The sequence below is a fragment of the Lolium rigidum genome, chromosome 1 (genome assembly GCF_022539505.1).
Source record: "Lolium rigidum isolate FL_2022 chromosome 1, APGP_CSIRO_Lrig_0.1, whole genome shotgun sequence".
NCBI classification, from domain to species: Eukaryota; Viridiplantae; Streptophyta; class Magnoliopsida; order Poales; family Poaceae; genus Lolium; species Lolium rigidum.
In genome coordinates, this window is record NC_061508.1 from 5,931,456 (window position 1) to 5,952,485 (window position 21,030).

The following is a 21,030-nucleotide window of genomic DNA, read 5'->3' on the forward strand; positions in this document are numbered from 1 at the left end:
CATGCCTTTGGCATACCGGGGGTCATCCCCCCAACAGGACCCCGGTCCATTCTTTTACATCAAATACAATCTACTCGTAACATCTGTTTCTACCTGTTTCTCGCAAACAATCATCATCCACACTATACATCTAATCCTTTGTTACAGCAAGCCGGTGAGATTGACAACCTCACTGTTTCATTGGGGCAAAGTACTTTGGTTGTGTTGTGCAGGTTCCACGTTGGCGTCGGAATCCCTGGTGTTGCGCCGCACTACATCTTGCCGCCATCAACCTTCAACGTGCTTCTTGGCTCCTACTGGTTCGATAAACCTTGGTTTCTTTCTGAGGGAAAACTTGCTACTGTGTGCAACATACCTTCCTCTTGGGGTTCCCAACGAACGTGTGTGTTACACGCCATCACCTAGCTCCAAAGACATCTTCTTCAGGCACTTACCATCCCTTCCGCAATCTAATCTACAATAATCAAATTGAAAGGACTCCCAAGGCAGCATTGCCTAGCAATTGGGATATAGATCGTTCTAACACTGCAGGAAGGACGAAGCCTGAAGCTGAAGGGTGGGGAAATAACTCCAAGAATTGGGACTCGCCGTCGGACGTACTTCTTAATCGCGTCGAGCACAATTCGGAGATGATCCGCAACCTCATGTACAAGATTGATGAGCTTCAGGAGCTTGTGGAGAAGCTTGTGAGGATTTCATCACCACCATCGCCAAAGGAGTAATTCATCATCGGTATTGGCATCCCCTTGGTTTGTTCCAAGCTTGGGGGAGTGCCGCGGTATCACATCATCACTATCTTTTACTTTTTGCTGTCAAGTAGTGTCATATCATGAGTAGGGAAGTTATCATATAAGATGGGTTGCAGTATGGAAGTATCTCTCCTTTAGTTGGTTGTCTATGTATCCCTTGGTGTGAGTTATCGTTATGAAATATTAATGAGAAGTCTTATCATTTACATATTGCACATCTTATTTTAGGTTGCAATTCTATTTTATGATTTACCTTGTTCTTAGTATTGGTATCACTTTGGGAGCATCGAATAAATCTATTTGGTTTCGGCAAACTTAGCATTGGTCAATAGCAACAACACTTTGAGGTTTAAGTAGAAAAGAGAAATACATGTAGTTGCTTCATTGTTTTTTTTTTCTTGTTAGCTCATAGCTTATTATTCTGAAGTTAAAATTGTTTGTGCTTACAAGGAAGATGCATGATTATGTCTATCACATGTATATTTGTTTGTTTCCATCAACTCTTATGCTTGCTAATTAACCTTGCTAGCCAAAGACCTGTACTAAGAGGGAATGCTTCTCGTGCATCCAAACCTGAACCCAAACCTATGCCATTTGTGTCCACCATAACTACCTACTACATGGTATTTCCTGCCATTCCAAGTAAATACTTCATGTGCTACCTTTAAACAATTCAAAATTTACTATCTCTTATTTGTGTCAATGTTTTATAGCTCATGAGGAAGTATGTGGTGTTTTATCTTTCAATCTTGTTGGGCAACTTTCACCAATGGACTAGTGGCTTCATCCACTTATCCAATAATTTTGCAAAAAGAGCTGGCAATGGGATTCCCAGTCCCAAATTAACTAACCTAAATAGACACTCCTCCATGGTATGTGATTGATGGACGGCACCCGAGGATTCGGTTAGCCATGGCTTGTGTAAGCAAAGGTTGGGGGGAGTGTCATCATAATAAAACTAAAATAAAAAGGCACTCCTTCATGGTATGAGATTGTTGGCAGGCACCCAAGGATTCGGTTAGCCATGGTTTGTGAAAGAAAGGTTGGAAGGAGTGCCACACAAAAATAAAAATAAAATGGGAGCCGCTCTTTTAAGGTTTGTCTGGCAAGGGGGTTAGAGTACCCGCTACCAGTCGTTGACAACAACAAACACCTCTCAAAATGTTACTTTCATTCTCTTTATATGATTTCAAAACTGAAAAAGCTCTAGCACATGATTTAATCCCTGCTTCCCTCTACGAAGGGCCTGTCTTTTACTTTATGTTGAGTCAGTAAACCTGTTTCCCTCCATCTTATGCAAGCATTTGAGTTGTTGTGATCAAACCATCTATATTGTGATTTACTTCATCATGTCTTTTATTCTTCCTTGTTTAGTACAAGTTTTATCTGAATGAATATAGCTTTGCAAGTTATCAATGATCATTATGATTGAGTATGCAAGTTTACCATAAGCTTTAATATGAGAGCATTGCTCGATAGATAAGTATAACCTGTTAATTGTTCTCTGACCAAGAATCAAGTTTGCCATCACCAACTATGATTTCTTATGCACCTTTATTTGTGATTACCTTATACTTGTTTCAAGTTGAGTTATATGAGGAAGTTGTTTACTAGAATGATTTGTGTGAATGAATATGATGCTTCTTGTCCGTATTTTATTTATCGACTCTTCACTCCATAAACATGTGGTCCCGTTTACCGAGTTCGGTTTCGCTTGGGGACAAGCGAAGTCTAAGCTTGGGGGAGTTGATACGTCCAATTTGCATCACTATTTTATATCATAATTTGCTGTTATTCATTGATATATTTCATATTGGGACACAATACTTATGTTATTTCATCTATTTTGCATGTTTCATCATTATTGGAGGATCAAGCACCGGAGCCAGGATTCTGCTGGAAAAAGCACCGTCAGAATGCAATATTTCGGAAGATCAACTGTGGAAGGAAATTATACCAAAAGTCCTATTTTCCCAGATGACGAAGGAAGCCAGAAGGGGGAGCCGAGGGGACCCAAGGTGGGCCCACACCACTGGGCGGCGCGGCCCATGGCCTGGCCGCGCCACCTGGTGGTGAGGGGGCCCCACAGCCCCTTTCGCCTCCTTTTCTTCGCGAAATCCTTCGTCCCGAAGACCTAAGCCACAGAGGGTACCTCGCGAAGAGTTACAGCCGCCTCTGCGGGGCGGAGAACACCAGAGAGAAAAGAGCTCTCCGGCGGCTGAGATCCGCCGGGGAAATTCCCTCCCGGAGGGGGAAATCGACGCCATCGTCACCGTCATCGAGCTGGACATCATCTCCATCACCATCATCATCATCTTCATCATCATCACCGCCGTCTCCACCGCTGCACATCGTCACCGCTGTAGCAATTTGGGTTTGATCTTGATTGTTTGATAGGGGAAACTCTCCCGGTGTTGATTTCTACTTGTTATTGATGCTATTGAGTGAAGCCGTTGAACCAAGGTTTATGTTCAGATTGTTATTCATCATCATATCACCTCTGATCATGTTCCATATGATGTCTCGTGAGTAGTTCGTTTAGTTCTTGAGGACATGGGTGAAGTCTAAATGTTAGTAGTGAAGTATGGTTGAGTAGTATTCAATGTTATGATATTTAAGTTGTGGTGTTATTCTTCTAGTGGTGTCGTGTGAACGTCGACTACACGACACTTCACCTTTATTGGCCTAGGGGAATGCATCTTGTACTCGTTTGCCAATTGCGGGGTTGCCGGAGTGACAGAAACCTGAGCCCCGTTGGTATATCGATGCAGGAGGGATAGCAGGATCTCAGAGTTTAAGGCTGTGGTTAGATTTATCTTAATTACTTTCTTGTAGTTGCGGATGCTTGCAAGGGGTATAATCACAAGTATGTATTAGTCCTAGGAAGGGCGGTACATTAGCATAGGTTCACCCACACAACACTTATCAAAACAATGAATATTAATTAGCCATATGTAGCGAAAGCACTAGACTAAAATCCCGTGTGTCCTCAGGAACGTTTGGTCATTATAAGTAAACAAACCGGCTTGTCCTTTGTGCTAAAAAGGATTGGGCCACTCGCTGCAATTGTTACTCTCGCACTTTACTTACTCGTACTTTATTCATCTGTTACATCAAAACCCCCTGAATACTTGTCTGTGAGCATTTACAGTGAATCCTTCACCGAAACAGCTTGTCAACACCTTCTGCTCCTCGTTGGGATCGACATTCTTACTTATCGAAGATACTACGATATACCTGTCGTGGTATCGTCAAGGCATATGCCATAGGGTGGCTAACGAAGGTGGTTCCTAGGAGATCTCACGGCGGTATCCGGATGCGGGTATGGGGACGCGTGACACAGAGGCGTACCCAGGTTCGAGGCCCACCTGTGGAGGTAACACCTCTACTCCTGCTATGAGTGTATATGATGATCACACAGTACAATGGTGCTCCTAGAGCTGTATCCGGCTTGCCCTGGGAGGCTAAGGTAGACGAAGGTCTCTCTCACAGGGCAGCGCTAAGACTAGAGTGAAGTAAGAATGATCGATCGATCGGTCCGTCCCCTGCACGAGAGGGGGTAGTGCGGCTTATATAGGCACCGGCACTTTACATATAAGACCCTATAGTTTACTGGCCGGCTTGGCCGGCTCCGGCTTCCGCTCCTTCCCGAGGCAGTGACGTCAGGAGCCGTTGAGGCCTCATGGCCTGTCCCATCCGGCTGCCACGGTCAGCGGTATGGAGAGGAGGTGTCCCTGTCGCCATCAGCCACTGTAGCCAGACGTGGCACTATTGCTCGACAGTGCCCCGCGCTTTACGGAAGATGAAGTCAGCATGGACATTGGGAACCCGGATCACCAACCCGGTTCCATCCGGTGCAAGACTCGCCAGCCTCGAGGTGGTCTGAGGTACAAACCCCAGTCGGATATGGCTTGTAGAAGCCGGCCCAGCTACAGCATTGGCGGCCGTAGCCAGACCGACTAGGACTTAGAGCAGCCGGCTTCCGGATCAGCCGGCCACGGCGCCAGCCGGCTGCTCCTCAGCCGGCCTTTGCCGCGAGCCGGCCAGTGGCCAGCCGGGTGCTCCGCGTCCATTGCCCTACCCGGGGTCTTCCCCCCGACATTAGCCCCCGAAGATGGCAAGGTCCTGCGTTTAGAAGGACCTAGGCAGGTTTTCCTGGCTTTTGATCTCTTGAACATATTTGCCGGCAATCGGAGGGGCCGACTGAGAATTTCCATTCAGCCGGCTGCGCCCTCATCCGGCTCGTTCTGGCCGGCTGCCCCTAGCCGGCCGCTTTTTGCACTTATGTAGCTTTTGCTTTCTCGCAAGCCTCGGCAATGTCTCCGCCTTGCTGGGCAAGTTTTGAGCCGAGTCGAATTTAATGTCCGGCTCCGGCTTGCGGTACGCCGGAGTTTCCGCCGCCTCGGGTTCTGCGTCCGACTTGACCGGTCCGACGTCAGGCCACTGTTGCCGGTTCGTCTGGTCACATCAAAGTCTCCTCCGGATTCGGTGCGGTTGTGTGCGACGTGGTGTGGCAGTTTCTGGTAACCGCATCGATCGTGGGGGGAGTTATGGCGTAGAAGATCCGGGCGACGTGGCCACGTCTGCCACTTGGAGGCCAACCGTCCGCCGCGGGCGGCTATAAATGCCGCGCGGGGGGGAATCGAGGCGGTACTCCCCGCACTTCGTCTTCTTCCTCGCGCCCGCGCTTCGCACCACTCCGCACGAGCTCTTCACTGCTTCGGCGAGTACTTCCCACTGGCGAACTCCGGCGAACGCATCTCCGCCGAGCCGCCGCCGCCACTCCGTCGAGCCGGCGCCACGGGGCCTCGCGTTTCAACCGCGCGCTCTTCGCCGCCGCCATCGCCGCCGCCCTCGCGAGGTTCCTCTTCGCCTTTTCGCCTCTCGTGGTCTTCTTCTTCCTCTTCTTCATCAATGGCCAGCGCGAGCGGGTCTTGGAGGGGTCGCTCATGAGGGACGACGACATCGAGCATCTGGTGCGCCTCCGCCGGATTCCGTCGACGGTGACCACGAGGGCGCCCGGCGAGGAGATGGAGCCCACGCCGCAGCCCGGCGAGCGCGTCGTCTTCGGCGCGCACCTCGACCGCGGGCTGGGCCTGCCGGCGTCCAATTTCTTCCGGCGCTTCCTCGACCACTTCGGCCTGCAGCCGCACCACCTGCCGGCCAACGCTTGCATCCTCCTCAGCTGCTATGTGGCTTTCATGGAGGCGTATGCCGGCTTGTGGCCGGATATAGATTTCTGGAGCCGCCTGTTCTTCATCAAGGCGCAAACCACCGACGGCCACTTGCGGACCTGCGGAGCCGCCTCGATCTACTCCCGGCCGGGTACGCCCTTCCCCAAGATTCCGACTGTCGACTCGGTGAAGAATTGGCAGATGTCATTCTTCTACGTGCGCAAGGAGAACCCCCTCTTCGACCGGATCAACTTGCCGGAGTACAATCCGGCTCCTCCAGTCGGCCGGATCAACTGGGGCTACAACGCCCGCACGTCGGACCCGGACGCGGAGGTCAGCCAGCTCTGGGACTTCCTGGGGGCCGCCGTCGAGAACGGGCTGACTGCGGAGGACCTCCTCTGCACCATCGCCGAGCGCCGGGTGCTGCCGCTTCAGATGCGCACCCACAAGATCGGGCACATGTCCGGCCGGCTCGACCCGACCCGGACGTCCAAGGCGCCGCTCACCAAGGCCCAGGTGGCCCGCCGGGTGAATCACATCACCAAGGCGAACATGCCGGAGGACTGGGCTTATGGGCTGGAGCCCTACGATCGGGTGCACCCGCCGGAACTGGTAAGTTCATGTTTTCAGCCGACTTCCGGCTTGCGGCTGCATGGCCGACTTCTTTCTTTGCCGACTTCCGGCTTGCGGCTGCATGGCCGACTTCTTTCTTTGCCGACTTCCGGCTTGCGGCTGCATGGCCGACTTCTTTCTTTGCCGACTTCCGGCTGGCTGTTTTACTTATATCTTCCGTTTTCTCTAGCTCTTCGACCGCCAGAATGTCGAGGACGGCGACCTGGCGACAAGGAGGTGGACGCCGGATCACGTCGATCCGGCTGACCAAGCCGGCGACCAAGCCGGCGACGACGACCTGCCGCAGGCGCCTGACCAAGGCGGCCAGGGGGAGCACAATCCGCCTCCTTCGCCAGAGCAGCAGGAGGACGATGAGCCGGCGACATCCACCACGGGGCCGATCCCCGCAGTGCCCCTGCGCTCGAGGCCGCCTAGCACCACGGCGACTTCGGCGCCCAAGGGGAAGAAACGGGTCGGCGACCCCCGTTCCACCGCCGTCCTGGAGGCGAAGGCGAAGAAACTGCGCCGGGCGCCGCCGAAGAAGGTTCCGGAGCAGGCCGGGTGCGTTCTCTTTTTCTCTTGTTTGATTCCTTTTCTTTCCTTTTTCTTTATACTTATCTTTTTCTTATTTGTTCGGCTAGGGCCCCCATCAAGTTCACTCAGGGCGGCGGCTCCCGGCAGGCCCCGCGTGTCGTGTCGCCGCTTCCGCGACAAAGGAGGGAGCAGACGCCGCAACCTCCGACGCGCGCGCCTACACCGCCGCCGCCTGCGGGTACTCCGCCTCCCGCAGGGGCGCCTTCCCACGCCGTACCATTGGCTTCAGCGCCTGTCCGCGGCGTGCAGGCAGAGCCAACGCGCCCGCCGACGCTGGACGACATGTTCCCGCGCCGCACTCGTCTTCTGGACCCAGCCGCTGGGGTTGGCAAGGGTATGCCGCCTTCGACCGGAGCTGGAGCTAGCAGGGCTGCGCCGCCTGCGACCGGAGCCGGAGCCGGGCCGAGCGTGGTGGTGCTGGAGGAGAGCCCGGAGGGGGAGCCTCAGGCGCCGGAGATGGCCGCGCCGGCCGGGCCAACTGCTTCGCCCGGGGCGCCTCCCCCGACGAAGCCGACAAGGGAGGAGCCGGCGCGCACGGAGGACGCCGACTCGCGCGCGCTGGTGAGGACGGAGACCCCGTCGGCGCCGTCGAGAAGCCTGCATGTGGCCAAGGGCGCCCGGCTGCTGCACGTGCCGTCCGCCTCCGACTCCAGCCTCGGCTCGGCTGGCACTATGGAGCAGGCGTGGCTCAGCGCGGACTCCTACGAGGTGACCAGCCGGGAGGGGAACCCAGGCCGGGCGTCGGTGGAGATGTTCTTCTCCGGCTTGCAGGCCGACCTCAAGGCCAGGGCTGCTGAGGCCGCGGCCAACGTCGCCAAGGTGGAGGAAGCCAGCAAGGTAAGCACCTCATCTGTTTTTTGATTTGGTTATTGTCCTGGTAGCCCTCCGAGGCATGGGCCGGCTGCTCGGAGCCGGTCCGGGTTTCGTCTGGTTGACTGACTCTTTTTCCTTAGGCGGTTTCGGAGCGGCGCACCAATTTGTACAACCGCGTCGTCACCCGCTACCACAAGGCCAAGCTTGACCGGGCCGACTTGGCTCGCGAGCTGGAAACCGTCAAGGGTAAGGCTTTCTCTTTTCGTCTTGACTTCTTTTTTCTTTGATTTTCCTCGGTTGATGATCTTTTGGCCGGCTTGCAGTTGAAGCCGCCAAGGTTCCACGGCTTGAGGCGGACCTTCGGGTCGCCCGCGCCCAGTGCGCCGAGAGCGAGAAGGCGGGCCAGTCCGCTGCCGCCAAGCTCAAGGTGGCTGAGGGGGAGCTGGTGCGCCTGCTCCGGCTTGAAGCCAACCATCTCCAGGAGCTTGCCGCCCTCAGGAAGACTGAGGGGGAGAAGGTGGAGAGCTTGAGCAAGCGGCTGGCGGAGGTGGAGAAGCAGCGGCTCGCGCTTCACCAAGAGGTGACTGCCAAATCTGCAGAGCTGTCGGCCACCGCCAAGCGGTGGGTGGAGGAAATTAGCGCGCTCGACCGCGGCTTGGCGGGTGAGTTTTTACGTTCTTTCTTTCCCCTTGCCGGCTTTCGGCTGGCGGCTGTCGGCTTTGGTTGGCAGCCGTCGGCAGAAACTTGGGTTTTTCGAAATCTCCATCTTCAGGCTGGGGACAGTCGGTTCTTGCCGGCTGCCGCCAGTCTTTCTCTTTTACTTCGAAATCTCCATCTTCAGGCTAGGGGCAGTCGGTTCTTGCCGGCTGCCGCCAGTCTTACTTTAGAGCTTCGGAATCTCCCTCTTCGGGCTGGGGGCAGTCGGCTCTTGCCGGCTGCCGCCAGTCTTACTTTAGGACTTCGAAAATTTGCATTTTTCAGCTTTTTCCGGCTTTGATGGATTTATGACGCACTTCATCTTTGCAGCGGCCTTCCTAGAGGCGCAAGATGCGGCACTAGCGGCCGTTGGTGCTGCGCGCGATGCCCGGAGGCGGGAGACCGGCGAAGGCGGCTCCGAGTACTTCTCCATGGAGGACTACCTGGCGTCCATGGCCGCCCGCGTTGAGCCCATCACGAAGCTTGGCTGGGAGCTCCGGAAGGCGGCGGAGGAACTGATCCGGCTGCTGTGGCCGACGGAGACGCTGCCGCAGGACCTCTCCAACCTCATCTCCTGGCTGGAGACGGTGCCTGACCGTTTCCTCGACTGGAAGGAGTCCGCCGCGCGTGCTGGAGCCGACATGGCCTTGTCCTTCGTGCTCTCCTGGTATAGCGAGGTTGAGATCGGCCAGCTCGAGTGCCGCCGCGCCGGCGCGGAGGATGCTCTTCCGGCAGAAACCAAGGCTACCCGGCTGGCCCGAGCCTGCGCCATTGCCGACTTCGTCGACAAGGGCGTCTTCATCGAGGATCCGAACCCGGCGTCTGAAGACGAGGGCGAGGACGCGCCTGAGGACGACCCGGCTGCCGGCTCTGCCGATGCTCCCCCGGCTGGTCCTGATCCAGCCGGTGCTTAGATGTACCTGTTCTTTAGGTGTTGCTTTTGTAAAGACAATTTGTTAAATCCCCGGGATGCCGGGTGCATATGTAAGAATATTATTATCCTTTTATTAAGGCACACTTTAATGTGTTTGTTAATCATTTGTGTGCCGGCTTGCTTTCTTTCGATTTGTTCGCTTTTTCCCATCCGTCCCACTCTTTGGCTTTGCTCTTGCCGATCATACGTCCGACTTGCGGTCCGTCGCCGGATCAAGAGCGGGCCGCTGGGTGAGACTGATAGTATTTCAGTCGAACGAACCGACTTCGGCAATCCGGCACTTTTATGAAAAGTTGCAAGTCAATTCGCTTTCACTCTTCCCCTTAGCCGTCTTTCGCGTGCCGGCTCCCTAGACCTTACTCCCGCCAGCCAGACAGCCGGGTTGCGGTCTGTAGCTGGATCGGAAGCCGGCTGTCGGAAACCGGATCACGTTACTGAGCCGGCCGCGTGAGAGGGTGTTAGCCAATCGGCGAAACGAAGTAGAGTACGCGAAAAACTTGTCGGAAACGGCGCTCTTGGCGCTTGCTTTTTCATAGCTTACAAAAGGAGTACAAGGGATACATACATTCCTGCTCTCAAGCATAAAATGGGCGAAGCAAGTTGACATTCCAGGGACGTTTAGTCTCCTCGTCAGCCTTGACCGGCTTGTTTTTTCTAGCCTCTTGGGCATCTATGAGATAGTAGGAATCGTTGCCTACCGCCTTGCTCACGATGAAGGGACCCTCCCATGGGGATGACAGTTTATGCTGTCCGGCTGTCCGTTGGATCAGCCGGAGCACTAGGTCTCCTTCTCGGAATGCTAAGGGCTGGACCTTCCGGCTGTGATAGCGTCGGAGGCTTTGCTGGTAAATTGTAGATCTGGACGCGGCCAGCAGCCGGGCCTCTTCGACCAGGTCGACTCCATCTTCGCGAGCTTCTTTAGCTTCGGCCTCTGTGTAGAGTTTGATCCTTGGCGCGTCGTGCTCGATATCAGTCGGCAGGACGGCTTCGGCCCCGTAGACGAGGAAGAAGGGCGTGTAGCCGAAGGAGCGGTTTGGCGTTGTGCGCAGGCTCCATAGCACACTGGGTAGCTCTTCAATCCAGCAGCCGGCTGACCGTTCGAGCGGCGCCACCAGCCGGGGCCGGATGCCGGCTAGGATCAAGCCGTTGGCCTTCTTCACTTGTCCGTTGGACTCCGGATGCGCCACGGAGGCTAGGTCCATCCGGATCCCCATTTCCTCGCAATAGCGAGCGAAGATGCCTTGGGCGAAGTTGCTGCCGTTGTCGGTGATGATGCTGTGGGGGTAGCCATATCTCACAATGATTTCCTTGAGGAATGTGACGGCTGTGGAGCCGTCCAGCTTCTTGATTGGCTTGGCTTCAATCCACTTGGTGAACTTATCAATCATCACTAAGAGATGCGTCATGCCGCCTCGCGCCGTTTTGAACGGGCCTACCATGTCCAAGCCCCACACGGCAAACGGCCATGTGATGGGGATGGTTTTCAAGGCGGAAGCCGGCTGGTGCCTTTTCTTCGTGAAGCGTTGACAGCCGTTGCACTTCTTCACCAATTCTTCTGCGTCCTTGAGCGCAGTCGGCCAGTAAAAACCGTGCCGGAAAGCTTTGGCCACTATGGCTCTGGAGGAGGCGTGATGGCCGCACTCTCCCTGATGGATTTCCCGCAGGAGTTCAATCCCTTCAGCCGGCTCGACGCACCGCTGGAACACCCCACTTACGCTGCGTTTGTACAGCTGGTGGTTGATGATGGTATAGGCCTTGGCCCTTCTCTCAATCTGCCTGGCCTGGACTCTATCATCAGGCAGCACACCGTCGGTGAGGTAGGAGGGGAAATCTTGTGCCCATGAAGGTACGCATCGTATCTCGAATACGCTGACCAACAAGGCCTCCTGCGTGGGAGCTTCCGGATTCGACTGCTTGGTCGCCGGGTTCGGCTTGGAAGCCGGCGGGTTCGGCTTGCTAGCCCCCGAGTTTGGCGATGAAGCCCCCGGGTTGGACTGAGAAGTCCCCGGGTTCGGTATGGTACCGGTGGGTTCGGCTTGTTAGCCCCCGACTTGGGCGATGAAGCCCCCGGGTTCGGCTGAGCAGCCCCCGGGTCAGCCGGCACGAATATTGAATCCGAGTCCGGTGACGGTGTGATGGACGGCTTCTTGAGAACCGCCAAGGCGACACCCGGCGGAATGGCTTGCCGGGTTGAGCCAATCTTGGACAAGGCGTCAACCGCCTCGTTGTTTGCCCGTGGCACATGATGGAATTCGCAGCCGTCGAAGAAGCCGGATAGCTGCTGGACGTGGAAGCGGTATGAGGCCATGTTGGCGTCCTTCGCGTCCCAGTCGCCAGATGCTTGCTGTATAACCAAGTCGGAGTCGCCGAAGCAGAGTATGCGACGCACGCCAATCTCCTTGGCCAGCTTTAGCCCATGAATGAGCGCTTCATACTCCGCCACATTGTTGGATGCGGCGAAGTGGATCTGCAGGACGTAGTCCAGCCTATCTCCCTTGGGAGAGGTGATGACGATGCCGGCTCCCAAGCCGTTGCGCATCTTCGAGCCGTCGAAGTGCAGCTTCCAATGCGTGGAGTCGGGCACAGGCGGCAGGTATTGCATCTCGGCCCAGTTGACAAAGAAGTCCGCGAGGATCTGCGACTTGATGGCTGTGCGCGGTTCGTAGATGATGGTGTGGGCGGCTAGCTCCAGAGCCCACTTGGCAACCCGGCCGTTGGCGTCTTTGCTGCCAATGATTTCCGCCAAGGGCGCTGTGGCAACCACCTTGATGGGGTGCTCTTGGAAGTAATGCTTGAGCTTCTTAGCCGCCATGTACACGCCGTACGTGACCTTCTGGTAGTGGGGGTAGTTTTGCTTCGATTGGGAGAGCACTTCGCTGAGGTAGTAAACTAGGCGCTGAACCAGCTGCTCCCTGCCGGCCTCTTTGTGCTCCACCACCAGGACAACGCTAACCACTCGGTTGGTGGCTGCGATGTACAACATCATCGGCTCCATTGAAGCCGGCGTTGCGAGGATTGGCGCGGTTGAGAGCACGCGCTTCAAGTCACGGAAGGCTTCATCCGCCTGTGGTGACCAGACGAACTTGTCCGCCTTCTTCATCAACTGGTACAGGGGCAGTGCCTTCTCTCCCAGCTGGCTGACGAAGCGGCTCAAGGAGGCCAGGCAGCCAGCGAACTTCTGGACGTCCTTGAGGCACTACGGCAGTTCCATCTTCTCCAGGGCACTGATCTTCTCCGGGTTGGCTTCGATCCCTCGCTGAGAGACGAGGTAGCCAAGGAGCTGGCCAGACGGCACGCCGAATGTGCACTTGGCCGGGTTGAGCTTCATCCGGAATCTTCTCAGATTGGTGAAGGTTTCTCTCAGGTCATCAAGGAGGGTAGTCGTCTCCTTGGTCTTTACAACGACATCATCCACATATGCGTGAACGTTTCTGCCGATTTGATCCTGCAAGCATGTTTGCATGCACCTTTGATAGGTGGTGCCTGCATTTTTCAAGCCGAACGGCATAGTCGTGTAGCAATAAGCCCCGTACGGGGTAATGAACGAAGTCTTTATTTGATCAGCCGGATTCAAAGGAATCTGGTGGTAGCCTCGAATAGGCATCTAGAAAAGACAACAGTTCGCAGCCGGCGATCGAGTCTATGACTTGATCTATGTGCGGCAGGGGAAGGGGTCCTTCGGGCACGCCTTGTTCAGGCTGGTGTAGTCGATACACATGCGCCAGGAGCCGTTCTTCTTCAGGACCAGGACCGGGTTCGCCAACCAGTCCGGGTGCAGCACTTCCATGATGAAGCCGGCTGCCAGCAGCCGGGCGATCTCTTCACCAATGGCCTTCCTTCTTTCTTCGGCAAAGCGCCTGAGAGGCTGCTTCACCGGCTTGGCTTCAGGCCGGACATGGAGATGGTGCTCAGCCAACTCCCTCGGCACACCCGGCATGTCTCTTGGAGTCCATGCGAAGATGTCCCGATTCTCACGGAGGAAGCTGGTGAGCTCGCCTTCCTATTTGCTGTTCAAGCCGGCACCGATGGTGACGAACTTGTCCGGCTGCGCCGGGTCCAGCAGGATCTTCTTGGTGTTGTCGGCCGGCTGGAAGTGAGTCGTCCCAGCCGGGTTGCCTGCAGCCGGCATGTCTGTCTGCGCGGCCTTGGCGAGGGCAACGGCATCGTGGATGAGCTGCTTCTCGGTGGCGATAACCAGCGTCTGGGCCATCTTGGAGCTCTGCGTGGCGCAGTCCATGGAGCGGCGATAGTCGCCGGCTATGGTGATGACCCCCTTAGGGCCAGGCAGCTTCATCTTCAGGTACCCATAATGGGGCACCGCCATGAACTTGGTCAGGGCCGGCCTGCCCAGGAGCGCGTGGTTGGGATTGACGAGGTCCACCACCTCGAACTCGATCTTCTCGGTGCGGAAGTGATCCGGCTTCCCGAACATCACCTCCAGCGTGATCTGGCCAATCGGCTGGCAGCAATGGCCTGGCACGATGCCATGGAAGACGGTGGGGGTGGGGCGCAGCTCGGCTTCTTGGATTCCTAGCTTGTGGGCGGTGTCGCGGTAGAGGATGTTGATGCTGCTGCCGCCATCGATAAGGACGCGCGAGAAACGCACGCTGCGCCGGGTTGTGCCAATGGTGGGGTCGAGGACCATGGCGTAGCTGCCCGGCTTCGGCAGGACAGCCGGTGTGTCGCGGCGATCAAAGGTGATGGCCTGCTCGACCAGTTTAGGTACTGGGGGACCGGCGGTATGACCGCGTTGACCTCGAGGGAACGGCTCTGCTGGCTCGTCTTGTCCTCGGGCTCGGAGGTGAAGATGATGTAGATAGCATCTTCAGGCAAGTATCTGCCATGGTGCACTTGGTTAGCCTCGTGGTGCTCGAGGTTGGCGTTCTCTGCGCCGGCTGCGCCACCCGGCCCGCCGGCTGGAGGAGGCGGGGGTGGGGGCGGAAGGGGTTCACCGCTTGTCAGCCGCTTCATGAAGTGGCAGTCGCGGGTGGTGTGGTTGGAGGGGTTCTTGCCGCTGTGGTACTTGCACGGCGCGTCGAGCATTTGCTCGAAGGTATACTTCGGCTTCCATTGCCGGTCTTGCTTCTGGCGGCGGCTGCCGCCTGCCGCCGCGTGGTCCAACACGGCTGCCACATGGGCAGAGCCGTACCGGCGGTCCGGCTGGTCGCTGTGACGCTTGCCGCGGTAGTTGTCCCACCGGCTGCCATGGGAGGCGCCCTCTGCCGGCTTGTTCTCAGCCGACTTGTGGTGGTCCCGCCTGGAGGGAGCCGGCGATGCCTCAGCCGGCGCCTTGCCGGCTTCTTCAGCCAGCGCGTACTTGTCAGCGATGGCCATCAGGGCCGCCATGGTCTTGGGTTCGCTGCGGCGTAGCTTGTGCCACAACATGGTGTTGGGCCGGCAGCCTCCCATGAAGAAGCTGATGGCCTGGATCTCGTGCACGCCCTCGCAAGAGTTGCGCATCTCGCACCAGCGCGTCAGGTACGCGCGGTCCGTCTCGTCCGGGCCCTGCTTGCACATCTCAAGCTGTTGGGGGCGGCCGGGCCGGCGATAGGTGCCGGTGAAGTTGCTGATGAAGGCTTCTTCGAAATCGAGCCAGCCGTTGATGCTGCCGGCTGGCAGGTTGTTGAGCCAAGTGCGGGCGGAGCCGACCAGCATCAGGGGGGAGTAACGCACCGCCCAGCGCTTGTTGCCCCTGGAGATGCCGACTGCGGTGGAGTAATCCAGCAGCCAGTCCTCCGGCTTGGCTATGCCGTCGTACTTGGGCGTGTCGCGGGGGAGTTGGAAGCCGTCGATCATGGGTTCGTTGGCGATGCGGGGCCCGAAGCACTTGGGGCAAGCCGGCGCCTCTTCTTCCGCGATGCAGGATTCGATCAGCCGATCGAGGCGGTCTCTGGCGTCGGCGGGCTCGATGCGGGGGCCCAGCCGGGAGCGTGCCGGCTGCCGGGTGCCAGTTCGTTTGGGAGCCGGCCTGTGCTGGCGCCTTGGCGCCGCCTGCTCGGAGTCATGCTCCTGATCCCGGCCTGATGGTGGCCGGCTGCGGCCGCTGTGGCCGCTGTCCAGCCGGCTTGTCCGGCTTGAACCTGCGTGGGTGGCGCGGGAGTCTCTGCGCCGGCTTGGTGCGGGCGAGGCGGACTCGGCCGTGTCTCGGTGGGGGTCCTTGCTGGTGCCTGCAGCAGCGCGGACGAGAGGGGCTTTGGTAGCACCATACCTGGGGTCCTTGGTCTGCTCAGCTGCAGCCTGGCACAGGTCAGCTACGCGCTGCGTCTGGCGGCGCAGCTCTACTCCTTCGAGGAGGGCTAGCTCCTTCGCAGCGGCTTCGGCTGCGAGGATGTTCTTGTCGGGGGTGTTGTAGATGGGTAGCTCCGTGGATGGAGCCGGCGATTCCGCGCCGTCGCGCTCGATCTCGGCGCCCAGGCCGCCTCCTCGCCGGCGGATCATGCCGGCCCGGCTGGGGTTGTTGCCGCCTGGCGTGAAGCCGTGGGCGTGCTCGTACTCACGCTGGGTGATGGCCAGCTGGCGCTTGGCCGCAGCCAGCTCGTCGGCCTGCTGGAGGAGGAGCTGGCGATGTGCCTCCAGGTCCGCCTCGACGGTGGTGGTGTCGCCGCCTGCGGTGAGCGGGGAGCTCAACTTCGTCCGGACTTCGTCCAGCCGGGATGGAGGTGGGGGCGCTTTCGAGCCCGAGCCGGAGGCGTTGGGGTCGACGTTGCGCTCCAGGTTGGGACCGCGAACGCGAGTGGACTTGGTGGGGAGCTCGTCGCCAGCCATCATGACTTCGACGCAGGGGCTGGCGAGAAAGCTGCTGGCGCCGGCTCCTGGAGGAGGGCTTGCGCAGTGGAGCACCTGCTGCGGGTAGCGCGGTGGTGCGAGATAGACGTCGTGGCCACCGAAGGAGATGACGTTGCCGCCGGATGGGAAGGGCCGGTCGGCGAAGCAGCCAGCGTTGTCGCTGACGCAGTCGAGGGAGCCGAATCTCCAGATCAAGCCTGAAGCGACTCGCTCGCCGGTGGTGATGGTGAGGCCCGTCCGGATGAAGACACCGGCCGAGGATGCCGAAGGCCCCACGGTGGGCGCCAAATGTCGTGGTATCGTCACGGCATATGCCATAGGGTGGCTAACGAAGGTGGTTCCTAGGAGATCTCACGGCGGTATCCGGATGCGGGTATGGGGACGCGTGACACAGAGGCGTACCCGAGGTTCGAGGCCCTCCTGTGGAGGTAACACCTCTACTCCTGCTATGAGTGTATATGATGATCACACAGTACAATGGTGCTCCTAGAGCTGTATCCGGCTTGCCCTGGGAGGCTAAGGTAGACGAAGGTCTCTCTCACAGGGCAGCGCTAAGACTAGAGTGAAGTAAGAATGATCGATCGATCGGTCCGTCCCCTGCACGAGAGGGGGTAGTGCGGCTTATATAGGCACCGGCACTTTACATATAAGACCCTATAGTTTACTGGCCGGCTTGGCCGGCTCCGGCTTCCGCTCCTTCCCGAGGCAGTGACGTCAGGAGCCGTTGAGGCCTCATGGCCTGTCCCATCCGGCTGCCACGGTCAGCGGTATGGAGAGGAGGTGTCCCTGTCGCCATCAGCCACTGTAGCCAGTACGGATCGACGTAGACCATGCTGGCCTGTCCGGCGCGTGGCACTATTGCTCGACAGTGCCCCGCGCTTTACGGAAGATGAAGTCAGCATGGACTTTGGGAACCCGGATCACCAACCCGGTTCCTTCCGGTGCAAGACTCGCCAGCCTCGAGGTGGTCTGAGGTACAAACCCCAGTCGGATATGGCTTGTAGAAGCCGGCCCAGCTACAGCATTGGCGGCCGTAGCCAGACCGACTAGGACCTAGAGCAGCCGGCTTCCGGACCAGCCGGCCACGGCGCCAGCCGGCTGCTCCTCAGCCGGCCTTTGCCGCGAGCCGGCCAGTGGCCAGCTGGCTGCTCCGCGTCCATTGCCCTACCCGGGGTCTTCCCCCCGACATTAGCCCCCGAAGCTGGCAAGGTCCTGCGTTTAGAAGGACCTAGGCAGGTTTTCCTGGCTTTTGATCTCTTGAACATATTTGCCGGCACTCGGAGGGGCCGACTGAGAATTTCCATTCAGCCGGCTGCGCCCTCATCCGGCTCGTTCTGCCGGCTGCCCCTAGCCGGCCGCTTTTTGCACTTATGTAGCTTTTGCTTTCTCGCAAGCCTCGGCAATGTCTCCGCCTTGCTGGGCAAGTTTTGAGCCGAGTCGAATTTAATGTCCGGCTCCGGCTTGCGGTACGCCGGAGTTTCCGCCGCCTCGGGTTCTGCGTACGACTTGACCGGTCCGACGTCAGGCCACTGTTGCCGGTTCGTCTGGTCACATCAAAGTCTCCTCCGGATTCGGTTCGGTTGTGTGCGACGTGGTGTGGCAGTTTCTGGTAACCGCAGCGATCGTGGGGGGAGTTATGGCGTAGAAGATCCGAGCGACGTGGCCACGTCTGCCACTTGGAGGCCAACCGTCCGCCGCGGGCGGCTATAAATGCCGCGCGGGGGGGAATCGAGGCGGTACTCCCCGCACTTCGTCTTCTTCCTCGCGCCCGCGCTTCGCACCACTCCGCACGAGCTCTTCACCGCTTCGGCGAGTACTTCCCACTGGCGAACTCCGGCGAACGCATCTCCGCCGAGCCGCCGCCGCCACTCCGTCGAGCCGGCGCCACGGGGCCTCGCGTTTCAACCGCGCGCTCTTCGCCGCCGCCATCGCCGCCGCCCTCGCGAGGTTCCTCTTCGCCTTTTCGCCTCTCGTGGTCTTCTTCTTCCTCTTCTTCATCAATGGCCAGCGCGAGCGGGTCTTGGAGGGGGTCGCTCATGAGGGACGACGACATCGAGCATCTGGTGCGCCTCCGCCGGATTCCGTCGACGGTGACCACGAGGGCGCCCGGCGAGGAGATGGAGCCCACGCCGCAGCCCGGCGAGCGCGTCGTCTTCGGCGCGCACCTCGACCGCGGGCTGGGCCTGCCGGCGTCCAATTTCTTCCGCGCTTCCTCGACCACTTCGGCCTGCAGCCGCACCACCTGCCGGCCAACGCTTGCATCCTCCTCAGCTGCTATGTGGCTTTCATGGAGGCGTATGCCGGCTTGTGGCCGGATATAGATTTCTGGAGCCGCCTGTTCTTCATCAAGTTCACACCGTCTCCCCCTTCTCTATTTCATGTTCTTCCTCTTCTCCTTCCTATCTAGTCTAGCCCTAGCCCTTGGCCTGCTATCCTTGCGCCTATGTTGTGCAGTGCCTTACTGGCCATGGCCCAAGCTTGTGTTGCTGCTCTAACTCGATTTGCTCTACTGCTGGTGCTTGCTGTAGATGCGCGTGTGCTACTGCTGCTCTTCTAATTACTGGCCCTACTGGCCCTGGCCAGTGTTACCCAGGCCATGCCAGTGCTTGCTATCCTTACTGAATTCCTGCTCTGTGCCTCTATTCTAGTTGCAATGCTTGCTAGAATTCAAGTGTATTCATATATGTTGCCCTGGCTTGATTGCAGTGTGCAATTCTTGCAAATTTGCAAGAGCCAGTGCCCTTGGGTACTCTTCAGTGTGCTATAATTCATAGACATGCTCCCTTGAGCATGCTTGTGGGCTAGACAACACCATCCCTTGATGGTGTGCTTCTGCATACAATTATATATCATATATTTGATTGTCTGCTATGCCATTGTTCCTGTTCTATGGCTATGTAATTTATCTGGTTCCTGTGTGATGCCAGTGATGCCCTAGCATGCTTTAGCAAGCTTCTGATGATCCTGTGATCATCAGTTGCTTGTAAAAACTGTGGTGCTCCATCTTGTGCCTTACCGGTGCTCAATTTGAGCTGTGTGTGGTTTCAGACTAGTGCTGGTGTGTGCTGTGGTTGACTCAAGCAATTGCTGTTGCTTGAAGTGATCAATTGGATCCACTGCAAGGCTCTGGTGTATAGATTACTTGTCTGTTTCATTTATCTGTAATTCCTTGCTTTATTAGATGAATAAATGATGTGAACTGTGACACAGTGATGATCATATCAATTAATTTGCTTGGGCTAAAGGGATGCCAACACATGTTGGGGACCCTAGCCCACTCTGAACCCACCTGGGTGATGATGCATGTGCTGGACTTGGTGGTTTGACTGTTTTGTGTGGTCGAGGTGGCCTCAACAGCCATTCTTGGCTGCTCAGGAAGCTCCCACCCCCTGTTGGCTTACTGTGAAAGGACAACTGCTCTCTGGCTGATCCCTTTTTGTTGGAATAGCCAGTAGCCTTTGCTGTTGAAAGAAAATAGACATGGATTTGTCTACGGTCTGATGGTTAGTGAACCAGTTAGTGCTAGGTGAGTTTGGATGGCTATTTAGGATCAAATCCATGATGGATTTCTCTGGTTGTGTCACTGTGTTGACACAACCAAGTGTTCCCTGGGTTGTTTTCCTACTAGCCCTTGCTTAATTTGCTGGCACCACATGGTTTTGCAACCAAGTGATGATACATCTAGGGTTTCATACCCTCTTTGCCTCTGTGATGCATGTGTATGCTTATTGATGAGCAAAGCCTTTGTTTGCTCAGGTTCTTGTGTGTATACCTCACTCCAGCTCCTAGAAATTGAGTGTTGGTGTAGAGGTTCAGCTGCTGGTTGATTCTTGGCTTGCCCTGCTCCTCCTTGCAAGCTTGATATCTTGGTTTATTTTTTGGTGATTGTGGAGTGAATGAGACAGCTTTAGATGTTCATCAGGTCTTGGTGTTCTTGAGCTATTCTTGCTATCTGGTTACTTACCCTACTGCCTGTCGATGGATGAAGCTAATGGCTAGGGTTTTGGGCTGTGAAAAGCTTTTATACTTAGCCCTCCTTGCTTCCCTGGTCGACAGCTCCACCATTTCACTTTGGTGACTCACTATGTGTGTGTGCTGCATGCACACAGCCTTGTGAGCAGGCTGTGTGTGTGTGTATCCTGATGCTTTGCATCAGGCTTGGGACTTGGCTGTGGAATGGATCAGCTCGGCCACTTGGCATAACTTGTTTTCTTTGTTTGAGTGTGCAGGGATCAAATTGATGAGCACATGGATATGAAGATCATCAATTTCAAGATCAAGTGAAGATTAGGTTGTAGATTTAGGATAGATCATTGAGTTGTAATTTCCTTTTCTTTTCTTTTTTCTATTTTTGTCCAATTCTTGTAAAGTGTTGTATATTTCCATTTTCTAATTATGGATATTTTAATTGACAATGTATTATGTGTGTATATCAATAAAGCTCAAAGTTTTCTCTATTGAGCTATTCTTAAAGTTTGCATTAATCATAATGTTCACTATTTGTTATTACTTAATGAATTTCCTCACAATTAGAATATAGTGTATTATTTAATGTTTGAATTTGGAATTCAAATGTCAACTTTGGTTTGAATTCAATCATGCAACTTAAATTTGAATTCAATCATGCAACTTAAGATTGGGATGCAATAGCTCTCCTCTCTTCTCAAAACCC